The following is a 14,592-nucleotide window of genomic DNA, read 5'->3' as shown; positions in this document are numbered from 1 at the left end:
ATTCTCCATAGGCATCATATTGATTCTTTGGCTAATTGTGAGGTTTGTGGTGCTGATGAAGAATCAATAAAATATGTCCTAGTTGATTGTGCCATAGCTAGACCATTTTGGTTGTACACAAAGGAACTAACGGGTGTTAAGTTGCCAATTTTACACCTGTTGATTTGGGCTCGGGATATCATGATCCCTAGTATCTGTTCTAGAAGAGATTTGGCTGTGATCCTATGCAAAATGTGGGCATTGTGGATGACAAGAAATAAGAGACGGCATGGTGAAGCTACGATGTCAATGAGACAAGCTATTTTTTGGGCAAGAGATACAACCTTTGGTTTATGGAAAATTAATCACCCATAACAGTCGGACTCAATTGGTAGGTTTCAACTGAATTGGTCTAAGCCACCGGATAATTGGATGAAATGCAACAGTGATGGTGCATTTGTGGCCGACAACAGCACTAGTGCAACGGGTATGGTTCTTTGTGATCACTTGGGAGTGTTTCAGGGGGCTCGCACAATCTGGTATAGCCATAGTTTGAATGCTCTCACAATGGAGGCTCTAGCTTGTAGAGATGGAATTTTGTTCGCTGGTAGAAGGGGTGTTCAGTGATTGATGATGGAAATTGATTGTCAAGTTCTGGTTGATCTTTGTGAGAATATCAATACCCAACGCTCAGAGATTTCAATCATTCTGAAGGAGATCAAGGGAGCTGGTGAGAGGCTTTATTGATTTTAAATTTTGTTTTACTAGCCATTCTTGTAATAAGGCTACACATGAATGTACCAAGCTTGTATCCCGTAGCTTGACTAGGGGTGAGTGGCGTGATGAAGCACTCTTACCTATTCGTAGATGCCTTGGGCTTGATTGTAACTCCGATATACCATGAGTAATGAAAGCTTTTTATCTAAAAAATACTTCACAAGAAGTAAAGTCGCAATGACTTTAATTTTTTATGAGCCGTTCTATTTTAGATGGATATATAAGAGTTAATGCTATATTATTTTTGTGAACAGTATATTTGCTACAATGACCGATGTAAATTATTGTAGCTCATCTCACAAATTATTATTCCCCTCTGGCTTCACAAGGAATCCGAATCCAGATGGAATGGGCGCAGGGGAGATTATACCCGTAGAAATAACTAGTTAATTAATTAAATTGAACTACAATAGATCCGCTCATGTCCATCTCTAGCTTTAGGGGGGGGGGGGGGTTAGAGAGAGTGTTGGTACTGAGTTGGGGACGAGTTAATCCAGTGTCGTGGCGAACTTATTCAATGGTTCGTGAGTAAAATTGCATCATTAGTTATTCGAGATGCAATTGCAGATTTGTGCAATCCAATTGGGCCTCGAATAACTTCTGCTGCATTTGTATTTGCGCACGGGTGGTATACGAAATCAGGCCCAATTTGGGCATTTGTTCTACTAGTCTAGTCTTGCCTATGTTTCTGTCCTTTGTTTTCTGAAAAATAAATACAATCCTCTAAAAAAATGAAAAATGATGCAAATTTTTCTTCCAAATTCTTGTGAAGTCCACCTGCTTAGGCAAAATGCCTCGCGTCCGGTTGTGAATATATAGCCGGACCACAGATATATAACCGAACTTCAAAATAATCGTTCCAATTGGATCCAACTTTCCCACAAATGGATTCTTGTAACGCAAATTAGGCCGTCATGTGCAGAACCACTTGTTCAATCGAATGTACCGATCTAGGAACAATGAACCATGGGCATCTTACTGGTCTGCAGTGTGAATCGTGAAGCTTTACTGATGGACTTCGCCTCCAGTTTTTGAAGAATATGTATGTAAGAATTTACAAAAAATCGGAATTACATGCGGCTTTTGTGCATTTCTCGAAATGCATGATTAATCTGCAGCCATTGTTTTCAGAATCCAGCTTAATCATGTCTGCACAACGCCAGAAAAGCGTCAGTGGGTGCAAAGGCTGCGAGCATCTTATTTCATTGGGTCAATTCATGGTTTCTTTGCTCAAGTTGTTAGTCTCATTTTAGGCCCGCATGCTCATAGAAACAGGATTAAGAAACCAGGCATGCCCTGTTTTATGCTGTAAATGTACCGAAACGTAAGATGAAAACAAATTTTGTACTTTTTGTCATTCTAACTGAATTTTGCTGAATGAATGCAATGGCAGGGCCAGCATATGTCCTCTTGCAACAGCATTGTTACTTCAAACTCAAAGCCACAACTAGATACTATTCTAGATTCAGCAAAAGGATATGAAGTAGATTCCACGAGAAAATTTTCACCAAAAGGAATTCCAATACAATTATCACATTAGCCTACAAAAAGAAAATAGTGTAGCGTATTGCAGCATGAAACAACATAAACATTAGATGGCACTTTGGAATGACAGGATACAACAGATTAAACCAAACAATTTTCATAAACAAAATCACATGACCAATCCTGTCAGGAATCATGTACAGCATTAGCCAATGCACTAATGCAATTACATACTCAATATAACTACTTGACAAGACATAATGCTTACTCGTGAGCGTGGCTTCTTGATCACGGATCTCCAATGTAGGGGATGTGCTCAAAAATCCATCGATCTTGTCTTTATAACCTTCTTTTGAACTCGTTAGGCATCATCGAGCCGATACACAGCTGTTGGAATGATTTAAGGTGCACAAGGCCTTCTGGCACTAATGTCAAACTTTTCTTTTCTCGAACGCGTTGGAGAGCTACGTGTTATTATATTGAGATTAGAAGAGGTATAAGTACAAAACCGTACCAACGGTCGGGTTAGTTCTTATGTGTATGTTCGCGCCACGGACTAAGAAAAAAGGCTACGATCACGACTAAGAGAAGATCATCCCAACAGTGAACGCAATCTAATAGCCCCACTCCTACACCAAAGCTAAGCCTCCTCACTAATTTGGTTAAGCAGTGTGCTGACTGAAGGACGGGTGCCGTCAAAGACGCAACGATTGTAGAGTTTCCAAATGGACCAAGCTACAAGGATCACTAAGGAGTTGAAACCCTTTCATGACTCCTTGGGAGCTCTCCGATGGGCTTGTTGCCACCATGACTGCAAGACAGAGTCAAGCACCACTGGAGCAAGCTCTTGTAGACCAACCTGCTGCAGCACATTGAACCAAATTTCTCTAGCGAAGACACAATCCATAAGCAAGTGTTGCACAGTCTCTTGTGCCTGATCGCAGAGTGGACATTACTGCGGGTGCTGCAAGCCTCGGCGCTTGAGACGGTCTGCCGTCCAACACCTATTAAGCGTTACCAACCAAACGAAGAACTTGGCTTGCAGCGGAGCCCAAGTCTTCCAAATCCGCTTATAAGGCTCAAAGTGGATGGCACCCGTGAAAAAGTGTCAGTACGCCGAGCATGTCGAGAACACGCCCGAGGTTGAGGGTGTCCACAAGTGCTGGTATGGGTGTCCAGCACTCAACTTCATGCCTTCAACAGCATCCCAGACGTGCAAGTAATCTAACAACACTGGCTCAGACAAGGTGCCCCTGATATCCCGAATCCAGGCCCGATTTTGCAAGGCATCAAAGATTGTGCGCGTAGCGACGACCCTTTTAGCCACGCATGGAAGCAATGACGGAGCCAGATCCCGCAATGAACGACCAAGAAGCCATCTATCTAACCAAAAAAGAGTTGAATGGCCATCTCCAACCTCGGATATAAACGACGCTGCGAACATTGCATGAGCATTGGACGGAACAACAATGTTGAAGGCTACCCTGTTAGATAACCCAGGCTCGGCCATGCTCCATCCTTTTCTGATTAGCTTAGCGAAATAAAAGGAGCTCAATTTGCCGGATTGAGCGCGTCGTTGTAAAGCCATACGCATGCTGTGTTCATGCAGAGGCTCTCCTTCTTTCTAGCTGGTAGTGGTCACCGCGCGCGCCAAGTGCTTGTTCGTGGGATGGCGCGGACCTGTCGGAGTTCGTGGCGTGCGCATCGTAGTGGAGTTAGAGGCTATGGCCCTGAAATCTTTGTGTATTTAAGTTGTTCAATAGAGTCCAGAAAAGCGGCGCGGAAAGCGGCACCAAATTCATCGTGTGTTCTTCACTGCGATCGCGTGCGTGGTCGTGATTCCGGTCCTCTTCCTCATCTCCGGCAACGGGCGCCGGCGAGTGAAAGTAAACAACTGGTATCAGAGCCCTGTTTCGCGCGTGGACGCGTGATCGAGCGATCGCTGCGGCGTTCATGGATCGCCGGGGTCGTTCGGCTTCACCGAGTCGCAGGAGCGGCGGCGGCGGCGGCACGAGTGGAGGTGCAAATGGCGATCGCGGCCTGGTAATTCACCGGGTCGTGAGGGAAGGCGGCGGCAGTAGGCAGTACCCGATGCTGACCAAGACTAACTACTATGCATGGGCGGCGCTCATGCGGTTGAAGCTGCAGGCGAGGAGCCTGTGGACAGCGGTGAACGTCGGCACCACCGATTTCGTCGATGACCGGAACGCTTTGGAGGCCATCGCGCTGGGTGTGCCCCCAGAGCTGTAGGGCAGCATCGCCAGCAAGGCTACCGCCAAGCTCGTGTGGGACTCGCTGAAGAAGATGCATCTCGACGTCGATCGGGTGCGCCAGGCGAGGGCGAACACGTTGCGCCGCAAATTCGATTCGCTCAAGTTCAAGGACGGGGAGTCGGTGGATGACTTTGGCGTCCGCATCACTGACCTCGCCAACCAGCTCGAGGTCCTCGACGCTGGGTACACGGAGCCGGAGATCGTGCGCAAGTTTCTGCAGGCCACTCCACCGAGGTATTCGCAGATCGTTATGGCGATCGAAATGCTCCTTGATCTCGATACGTTGTCTGTTGAGGAGTTGGTTGGGAGGCTTAAGGCGGTGGAAGAGCGACATGATCTCGGCGGCGGTGGAGGTGGCTCCACGGCGAGACTCAATCTCACCGAGGATGAGCTGGTGGCGCGCGTCGTGTCGCGGCTGCAGCTCTCCGGCGAGGGGTCGTCGGGCGGCGGCAAACCACCATCCGCGAACCAAAGGCGCGGCTGCAGCAGTGGCCGTGGCAGGGATGGCGGGAGCAGTGGCGGCTCCAGGCCACCCGCCGACGGCAATGGCAAGAAGAAGAAGATGATCGCCAGCGATGAGTGCCGCTACTACGGTAAGACGGGTCATTGGGCCCACGAGTGCCGCAAGAAGAGGCGCGATGAGCAGGCGCACACAGCCCAGGCAGACGAGGAGACCGAGGCCGCGCTGAATCTCGGCGTGACGTCGCTCGACGCGGAGTCGACGGAGGATGATCTGTTCGTCAAGATGGGCGACGATGGGAGTGTTGGGTGTGCGCAGTGGGTTCTCGAGGAGGAGGAGTCCGAGCCCGCGCCGTTCGTGGCTCTGGCCTCGGCCAGCGTCACCACGTCCACTCCATCACCGATGGCGAGGGCCCGGGAGCCCATCCACCTCAACGAGGACAAACTGTTCGTGCAGCTCGGCGAGAAGGGCGACGGCGGGAGCACTCGCTGGATCCTCGACACCGGGGCGACAAACCACATGACGGGGGAGCGCTCCATTTTCTCCGAGCTCGACACCGGCGTGCACGGCACCGTCCGGTTCGGGGACGGCTCGGTCGTGGCCATCGAGGGCCGTGGCACCATCTTTTTCAGGCTTAAGAGCGGTGAGCACCAGGAGCTGGCTGGGGTCTACCACATCCCGAAGCTGGCGGCTAACATTGTTAGCCTCGGCCAGCTCGACGAGGATGGGTACAAGGTCCTCATCGAACACGGCGCTTAGAGGATCTGGAATCGACGACGGTGGCTGCTGGCGAAGGTATCGCGCTCACCCAGCTGGCTCTATGTGCTCACTCTTGCCATCGATAGGCCGGTGTGTCTCACCGCCCAGAGCTCCGAAGTGGCCTGGCAATGGCATGCCAGGTTCGGACACCTTGGTTTCCATGGGCTCAAGGAGCTGGCCAAGGGGAAGATGGTGCGAGGGCTGCCGTAGATCGACCACGTCGACCAAATCTACAACAGTTGTCTGGTGGGCAAGCAGCGGCGACACCCGTTCCCGGCAGCGAGCAAATACCACGCTGCGCACCCGCTCGAGCTCGTGCACGCAGACCTCTGCGAGCCGATCACGCCCGAGACGCCAGGCGGGAAACGGGTGTTCCTGCTCGTCGTTGATGACAAGAGCCACTATATGTGGCTGGTGCTGCTGAGCTCCAAGGATCAAGCCGCCGACGCGATCATTCGTCTCCAAGCTCGCGTCGAGGCTGAGGCGGGGCGGAAGCTGGGCACTCTACGTACCGATCGCGGCGGCGAGTTCACGTCATGGACGTTCGGGGACTACTGCGCCGAACAGGGCATCCAGCGCCATCTCACCGCGCCATACACCCCGCAGCAGAATGGCGTGGTGGAGCGGCGCAACCAAACTATGCTGGGCATGGCGCGCAGTATGCTCAAGGTGATGCACATGCCCGACTGGTTTTGGGGGGAGGCTGTCCTGACGGCCATCTTCATTCTGAATCGGTCGCCGACGAGGAGCGTGGAGGGCATGACTCCGTTCGAGGCCTGGTATGGTAACAAGCCGCCCGTGCACTTTTTTCGTACATTCGGCTGTGTCGCACATGTAAAGGTCACCGGAGGTCACCAGAAGAAACTCGACGATCGGAGTACGCCGATGGTGTTCATCGGGTACGAGGAAGGAACCAAGGCGTACAGGTTCTACAACCCGAACACCAAGCGCGTGCACATCTCGCGCGATGCGGTGTTCGACGAAGGCAGGCCGTGGAGCTGGGGCAAGCACGAGGGCGGTGCGCGCACGACGGACTCGGAGCCGTTCCACGTCGAGTACACGACGGTGACAATCCGCCAAGGGGGACCGGCTGTGCCAGAGGGAGACAGTGCGGTGGATGGTACGCCCGAAGGCAGTCCAGCGCACTCGGCTGAAACACCACTGACACCAGGAACGCCAGTGGCGGCGTCGAGCATGGGCTCGCCGACTGGCGCGCATGGCGGCGGCACACCACCAACACCTGCATCGCCTACGCCGAGCCCAGCGGTTGAGTTCACGTCGCCCCCTACTGGCGAACTGGACCTCGATGACGACCACGATGACGAAGCGCCGCTCCGGTTCCAGTCGCTGGACAACGTTCTTGGGCCGGTGGAGATCTCGAGACTGGCGGAGCGGGAGTTTGAGGTCGACGAGGACCTGCTTCTGGCCGTCGGCGAGGAGCCGGCCACGTTTGAGGAGGCGCGCCGCGAGGAGTGCTGGCGCAAGGCGATGATGGAGGAGATGGCATCGATCGAGCAGAACAACACCTGGAAGCTGGTCTATCTGCCTCATGGTCACCGGCCAATTAGCTTGAAGTGGGTCTTCAAGGTCAAGCCTGACGAGGAGGGTGCCATCGTCAAGCACAAGGCCCGCCTCATCGCAAAAGGCTATGTTCAGCAGGAGGGCGTCGATTTTGATGAAGTCTTCGCGCCTGTCGCTAGGATGGAGTCCATCCGGATGCTGCTTGCTGTGGCGGCGCAAGAAGGCTGGCTTGTGCATCACATAGATGTCAAGTCAGCGTTCCTCAACGGTGAGCTCAAGGAGGAGGTGTACGTCCGGCAACCGCCGGGTTTCATCGCCGCTGGGCATGAAGGGAAGGTCCTGAAGCCAAGGAAGGCGTTGTACGGGCTTCGTCAGGCGCCGCGCGCGTGGAACGTGAAGCTCAACGGCAGCCTGCGCAAGCTCGGTTTCACTCGGTGCGCCAGCGAGCACGGGATGTACACAAGGGGCGCAGCGACGTCGCGCGTGGTGGTGGGCATCTACGTCGACGACTTGATCATCACAGGCGCGAATCCGGCGGACATTGATGCGTTCAAGGAGCAGATGCGTCGGTTGTTCCGCATGAGCGACCTCGGCCTCCTCTCGTACTACCTCGGGATCGAGGTGAAGCAAGGCCGGAACGCCGTCACACTGGGGCAGGCAGCGTACGCGAAGAAACTGCTGGAGAAGGCGGGCATGGCGGGTTGCAAACCCTGCTCGACGCCGATGGAGGTCCGCCTTAGGCTATCCACCAAGAGCACGACGCCGGAAGTGGACGCGACGATGTACCGCAGCCTAGTGGGAAGCCTGCAATATTTGGTGCACACGCGGCCGGACATTGTGTTCGCCGTGGGTTACGTCAGCCGCTTCATGGAGAAGCCCCGGCAGGAGCATCTCGTCGCCGTCAAGCACTTGCTACGCTATATCACTGGCACGGTGGATTATGGCATCGTCTACCCCAAGCTGTCAAACGGCGACAACAGGCTGACGGGCTACAGTGATAGCGACTTGGGGGGAGATGGCCAAGGAGACAGGAACTACGAACTTAGGTCTTGTTGATGAGAGAAGAAGCACCGTCGGCGTGATCTTCTTTCTGGGTGAGCTGCCAATCACGTGGCAATCCCAAAAACAGAAGACGGTGGCGCTCTCTACTTGTGAGGCGGAGTACATGGCCGGCGCAGCGGGGGCGTGTCAGGTTGTGTGGCTTGTTCAGCTGCTGAGCGACATCACTGGAGTTGCCGTTCAGCCGCCAATCTTGAAGATGGACAACCAGTCCGCAATCGCCCTGAGCAAGAATCCCGTTCTTCACGATCGCAGTAAGCATATTGACACTAAATTCCATTTCATTCGCGAATGCGTGGACAGCGGGAGGATTTGTTTGGACTACGCGAGCACTCAGGAGCAGCTCGCCGATGTTCTGACGAAGTCACTGGGGCGCGCGAGGTTCTGCGAGCTTCGCGACAAGGTGGGCGTCGTCAAATTGAAATGAGCCAAGCCAGTGTTAGGGGGAGATTGTTAGATAACCCAGGCTTGGCCATGCTCCATCCTTTTCTGATCAGCTTAGCGAAATAAAAGGAGCTCAATTTGCCGGATTGAGCGCGTCGTTGTAAAGCCAGACGCATGCTGTGTTCATGCAGAGGCTCTCCTTCTTTCTAGCTGGTAGTGGTCACCGCGCGCGCCAAGTGCTTGTTCGTGGGATGGCGCGGACCTGTCGGAGTTCGTGGCGTGCGCATCGTAGTGGAGTTAGAGGCTACGGCCCTGAAATCTTTGTGTATTTAAGTTGTTCAATAGAGTCCAGAAAAGCGGCGCGGAAAGCGGCACCAAATGACCAAATTCATCGTGTGTTCTTCACTGCGATCGCGTGCGTGGTCGTGATTCCGGTCCTCTTCCTCATCTCCGGCGACGGGCGCCGGCGAGTGAAAGTAAACATACCCATGGGCGCTCTGACCACGTTTTCTGCAGCCACAAACACCACATCCGAAGGGACCAGGCGAGGAGCTCCAGGTTGTGGATGCCAAGGCTTCCGAGCTCCAGCGGCCTACACACCCGTTGCCATGCAATGGCACAATGGCCACCATGGACCCGTCGCCTACCCTTCCAAAGAAAAGCTCTTCGCCTTTTGTCGAGAGCCTTAATGACCCACTTCGGGACATCCAGCGCCATGAGGGAATAGATGGGCACCGCAGTTAACACAACCCGGACAAGAACCGATCTCCCTGCCGTGGTGAGGAGGCCTGCCCTCCAGCCAGGAAGCAAATCATCGAACTTGTCCATGAGAGGTCGTAGGATGTCAAGCTTTTCAAGCCCCAGAGCTCCAGCCTGTGCAAGCCTATCATGGTGCCATCCTCAATCTCAACCTCCTTCAGCTCACTCATGGAACTCAAGTACAGGTGTTTCAGCTTAGGGAACCACCCAGCACAAAGCGTCAGTCTCATCCCGTCATAGCACCGGTAAAGATTAAGGTGGCCAAGATTCTGAAACATGACAGAGAACAAAGAAAGTGGGTCTTCATGAAGCCCAGAAAAGCAAAGTCGTAAGCTTTTCAGTTTCGGAAAGCGGTCAAACACGGGAGGCTTCTATGTTCTTCAAAGTCTGCAGATGTTCCAGGCGACATATTTTGTTACTTGCTGAACTTCCAAACCTTCCGACATCTATAAGTAGGTGCTGAAGCTTAGTTAACATATTAGACACGTTATCTGGCACTAACTGAATATGGCAGTGTCTCAGGCACAAGACCCTCAACAATCTAAAGCATGGGTAACAGTCTTTGAACCAAGATAATGACAATTCCTCCACAAACACGATGATGGACCTGAGCTGTGCTGAACTTTTCGCTGTTTGCAGTAAATTACCATCCTTCACTATGGAAACTCGAAGAGATCCATTGGAATTGGCGCCTGAGTTAAGATAGTCCCATGTAGTATCAAACTTTTCCTTCTTGGATACCATTAGAGATAACTCCCTCACAAGGTCATGCATCTGGAACCTCTTTGGCCTTCCATATTCATTCTTGTCGACAACTTGAAGCAATGAACGATCAGCAAGGTCCTTCAGGTAACAGGCAGCTACATCTGCCAGTGTCGTCTCGGGTCCTCTGTCCTCAACGAATCCTTCAGCCATCCAGAGCCTGATTAGCCGTTTGCCCGTTTCCTTTCTATTCGATAGTCTTCAGGGAACAGGCCACAGTAAAGAAAGCAATTCTTCAAGTAACTAGGGAGATCGTTGTAACTGAGGTTCAGAACACTAGCAACCCAGTTCAGCTCTGGGTTGTTGCTCAGCTGCCACCTAAGTTGACTATAGAACAACTCCCACTTGTGCTCATCCATTTCTTTGTAGGATAAAAGGCTCCCTAAAGCAACAAGAGCCAGTGGCAAACCTTGGCACTTATCCACAATTCTTTCAGCACAGGTCTTAAGATTGAGGGGGCAACTTCTGTCAGCTTCATTTCACAGTTTGGATCAGCTAGGGATGCCACAACTTGTAATTCGAGTTGTGATAACTATTCGGCTCCCATTGTTGTTCTTGACAAATGGATCATCTAGTAAAGGCCAAGAGTCCCTACTCCATACATCATCCAACATAATTAAGTACCTCCTGCCCTGTAGATATCTCTGAAGTAGTTCGACTAGATTCACGCAGTCCGTGGCGTCAAGCCCATATTCTCATTTTTTGTCATGAGCTGCAGTAGGATCCTTTTGAGGAGGGAGATCTTTGACCCTGTAACTTTGAGAGACTGAGATTCATGCACAGCAGATAAACATTCTTTTAATCTCATCTTTATGGTAGATGCTACTAGCAATTAGTGTATGAAAATTCGTCGAAAACTGCTCAATATTCGTGAAAATCGGTCAATTCGGTTCGCACAGAATTCTGAATTCGACCGGTTTTCGAATTTGAATTAAAAAAGATCACAAAAATCACAAAAAAAAAATCTAAAAATATTAGAGACAATTCTAAGACCTTCTTTGATTTTTTTTTTCAAAAATAATGTTATTTGCATCATATTTTATATGGAGGAAGTTTAAAAAAAAGAAAAATATTAAAATAAGCCATATGAATATGATGATTTGGCCCACCACGTTAAGAAAAAGCTTAACATGTAAACACATATTTTTCTTAGGTAGGACGTATCTTAAGAGAATCTTTAAAATTTGTTTCACTTTATTTAGAATTTTATTAATTTCTCCATGATTTTTACAAAGTTTTTTTTAACCAGGCCCCCCTTACCTAGCTTTCATTGGAGGCTATAATTTTTACAAAGTTCACAAGCATAAAGTGAACATGTTAAGAAACAACACTATAATTAATTTTTTCATGTCTACCATTATTTTTTCTCCATAAAGCATAATATAAGTAAATTAATAAAAATGGTTACTAATTTTGAAGGTGTGATGAGTTAGTTATGAATTAATCTAGCTGTAACATATTTACATAATCCTGCATGTTATAATAACTATTTCATGAGTTAGTGTATTTTTAAAAGATATAGGATCATGTAAGAAGACTAAAAAAAATTGAGTTCATGATTTTTTGGATTAGCAAAGAATTAACTATGTATTTAACTAGGTTTAGCAAATAAATATTCTCACAGAAAATATACAACTTTTTCATGAGTATAAATATTTTTATCATGCAAATTATGTTACAATGAAACCAACCAAATTTGTTTCACGTGATTTGAAACTCAGATGAATTAGTTATCGATTTTACAAGATTGAGCTAATTTTTTGGTTTTTCTTGAACTGAAATTCGGTTTTTGATGGAAATTGAGCGATTTTTGTAGAAAATCGAGCTGTTTTCGACCACAAACAAAATGCGGTCGGTTTTTGGTAGAATTCTATCAGTTTTGGTTGAATTCGACCGGTTACCAAATGATCGATTCAACCGGATTTTACCTCAATCAAACCAGTTTGACTGGTTGAATTTGGCCAAATTCTCGCCAAATTTCAACCACATTTCATGATATTCGCGAATTTCGGAAGTTCATTGTGGTCCGGTTTTCAAATGTCAAATGAATTTGTGAACCTTGCTAGCAATAGTTGTCTTACCCAACCCTCCGATTCCACATATGGAGATTATAGTGTGATCTTTCCTTACATCAGATAACCATTCCGTCAAGCGCTTCGCCACTTCTGCATTCCCCACAAAATCATCATCATCATTCAGGTATGAATATTCAGATAGATGTTGGGAGTCTACTAGAATAACTCAATGTATTATCTCCCCTACTGCCTGCTGCAGATACATCAAATCTATTTTTTTGTCTCTATAATCCTTTTAAGACAATCCTCCACGAATTTAGCCAGTGCTGCAAGCTTGCACCATTTATTAACCTCTGTTGCTTGGTTCAATGCTCTCTTTAGGAAACTGTTTATTCCTTCCATTTGGCCAACAAGATAAATGTACTCATCAACAATGTCCTCAGCTTCATGGGTGGCTTGTCGGACCTGCTCCAGCTAGGCCTCCAGTACCTGATTGTTAGACCTATGAACATCTACTTAACCTATGAATGCTTGCATCATCGAGAAATCATTTTGGAGTAGACTCATTCTATTGGTAACTTCTAGCATGTCAGGTAGCTGCTTTTGTAACTTAGAGGTCAGAATTTTCAGTCCTCTGCTCCAAGAGCAGAGGTAATCTTTTGGAGAACCACTACGACCAAAGCTTCTGCCATCTTCACTTTTTGATTGTGAAACCGTTCCTGGTGATACAACATTGGCAAGGTACTTTCTTGTGGGCTTAATCCTGCTGGCAGAGAAAAAAACAATTTACATGCATAAATGCTGAGGAAAGGAAGAATTACATCACTGGAGATTATGGAAACAACCCAATCATTATTTGTCGAGCTAATTTCATAGCTTGAGGCTTGATTGACATTATATTTTGCATTATCATGTCAAAGATATGTCTGATATTTTTTTTCTACAATCTACTTTAAGTAATCCCAATTAGATTTAGAATGTATAGTCAGATTTCAGATAAGTAGACGGAAACTGAATATTAAGAGAGCAAATATTGCATATTTCTCTGCAAACAAATGCATTTTGGTTATCCTAATTGCAACAGATGGGATCTACTCAAAGTGACAACACAAAGTTCTCACAAAACTTCGCATCACTGGGTCATCTGCCAATAAATATTCCATTTTTCTACTGGGTGTTTGGAAGAAGGGGATTTGTCCAAGAACATTTGAGATATAGTCAAATTTAAGCTAAATCCTGGGGATTTGAATCCAAAACAGGTCCTTAGTAACCAGCAATAAGCAAGACCTAATTTTTCTTTTCCTAGGACACGTACCCACAAAATCTGGCACATATTTATCCCAGAATGGGAGGGGAAACCAAGCAGAAATTGCACAAGAACATCCAGGAACAAGAATGACGGCGAGGGATCACACCTTTGCACTGCAGTTCGTGTTGCTTGGACCGCAGAGCCAGCCAATAGGCATGGAAGAGCAGGCTCCAAGCGACGGCGTTGAAGACCTGAAGAGGAAACGCTGCACGGTGCACGCGGATAGAGCGAAGGAGCTAAGAAAATTTTACAGGATACTTAACAGGAAGATCTTGTCATATTCTGATTCATGTTATCTTTTTTTATTTAACGACGGATGCATGCAGGTGAGAGAAAAGAGATGGCTACATATCGTAAGAGAGAGAGTCTTTTAAAGGACTGAGTCCTGTAGAATTTGTTCCCGTGAAGGAGGGTCTCTTTTCTCAGAGAAATGGCTGTAGATGTCAGCTGACGTTGGCACCATCTTTTTTTTCCTTTTTTTGCTTCGAGAGAGAGAGAGGGGCAAAGATAAAAAAAATCACGGATTTTTTTAAGGGTACCAGAGCTGTACATAACTCACGCACTCCATACTTATACCATACGTATATAAGCGTAGGTGTCCAACATACTATAGGAAAGGATTGTGAGATTTGAAGTCTCCAATACGTGAAAACACACAGTACCATTGACAGATTGTGAGATTTGAAGTATCTAATACGTGAAAACATATAGTACCACTGAACACACACGCGTGTAAGTATACTAGCCTAACCTAGGCACAACCCAGCGCGAGTGAGAAAGCCGAGAGTCGAACTCCCAACCCGACCGCTCGCACATTGCAAGTGAACCACCGAGATAACAGCTCATTCGCAAAATTCACAAAATTGGTGCATGAGTACTCTCTAGGTTCTTACAAAACATTTACAACTTCACTCCCACCACCACTGCTAGTCTGCTATGCTAGCGGCTATTTTGAACCGCTAGCCTAGATCCACTATTGTTTCTGCGAACGACGTCTATATCCACTCGAGTCATTGCAGTCATTGCGGTAAAGTAGACTGTTAGGTTTGT

At 48.4% G+C, this 14,592-nt stretch overlaps 1 pseudogene; it reads right to left on the bottom strand.

Moving 5' to 3' along the window:
• Positions 1-2,529: 2,529 nt before the first annotated feature.
• Positions 2,530-13,735, bottom strand: LOC133891680 (probable disease resistance protein RF9; annotated as a pseudogene).
• Positions 13,736-14,592: the final 857 nt, after the last annotated feature.

Source organism: Phragmites australis, chromosome 14 (genome assembly GCF_958298935.1).
Source record: "Phragmites australis chromosome 14, lpPhrAust1.1, whole genome shotgun sequence".
In the NCBI taxonomy this organism is placed as follows: domain Eukaryota; kingdom Viridiplantae; phylum Streptophyta; class Magnoliopsida; order Poales; family Poaceae; genus Phragmites; species Phragmites australis.
Note: the sequence above shows the minus strand (reverse complement) of the source record. Positions and strands in the feature narration are given on the sequence as shown.